Source organism: Triticum dicoccoides, unplaced genomic scaffold (genome assembly GCF_002162155.2).
Source record: "Triticum dicoccoides isolate Atlit2015 ecotype Zavitan unplaced genomic scaffold, WEW_v2.0 scaffold227102, whole genome shotgun sequence".
Classification (NCBI taxonomy): domain Eukaryota; kingdom Viridiplantae; phylum Streptophyta; class Magnoliopsida; order Poales; family Poaceae; genus Triticum; species Triticum dicoccoides.
This window is the reverse complement of record NW_021244336.1, coordinates 1-908: the sequence shown is the minus strand read 5'-3', so window position 1 is coordinate 908 and position 908 is coordinate 1. Positions and strand designations below refer to the sequence as shown.

At 46.4% G+C, this 908-nt stretch overlaps 1 long non-coding RNA gene across 1 annotated transcript; it reads left to right on the top strand.

The window, feature by feature from the left end:
• Window positions 1–45: 45 nt before the first annotated feature.
• On the top strand, window positions 46–884 carry LOC119345338. Its single transcript, XR_005167000.1, has 3 exons — window positions 46–292; window positions 387–469; window positions 596–884. It is a non-coding gene; the product is annotated as an uncharacterized LOC119345338 (long non-coding RNA).
• The last annotated feature ends 24 nt before the right edge of the window (window positions 885–908 follow it).

Sequence of the window (908 nt, the reverse complement as noted above, 5' to 3'; positions counted from 1 at the left end):
GAGAGAGAGAGAGAGACAGAGACAGGGAGAGAGAGGGAGAGAGGGAGAGAGAGAGGTAGGTAGGGAGGGATAGATAGATAGATAGATGGATAGATAGATAGATAGTCTGAACAGTTTGATACATAATATATATTCAGTTGTTTAACACGCGCATCCATGTTCATTTTCATGACCTGGAAGCGAGGCCGCGCGCATTCAAGGTACTTAAAAAATATATGTACAAGTTAAGCAGAGGCGACTTTGAGGATTTCACCCGACAGACGGGTTTTCATACGTGGATATTGGTGCGTGTGTAAGTATCTCGCTTGCGGTCAACTTAAGATGTGTGTGCGTGTGTGCTGGTCCGGCCTGTACAATGTATCATGGGATGATGATCTGGCTGTCAGCAACTGGATAACGTGCCGCTCCGAGGAACTAGGCGCTCTAAGAGGACAATGCATGAGCTTGCGATGGGAGGCTTTTCCTACAGGTAAGAATAAGATGGATAAACATAAATGCACGCGCCATTTTCTCCACACCATGGTACTGTAGTTGTTTAGAGATTGCCTTCATGTTCTCAGAGTTACTAATGTGTGCGTTTGCTTGCTGGCTGTAGATCGTCGCACCTGCAGTACTCATGATGGATGTCCGGGACGTGTTTGCAAGGCACAAGCCAAGTGTCAGCATGGAGGACCTGGAGGCAGTACAAAAGGTTCAGTGCAGAGTTTGGCAACCAGGGCTGGTCATGAAGATACACAGAGAGAGTACTCCACTGGTACTGAAGAAATACTGCACGATATGGTTGGTTGTTGTTCCTTGGAAGAAGTAGGATTCGCCGCTGATAATACCTGTAAACAAACAAATCCACCGGCGAGAAGTGCTTCATATGGTGCTTCTCTTTTTGTTCGCTCGATTCAGACTTACTGTAT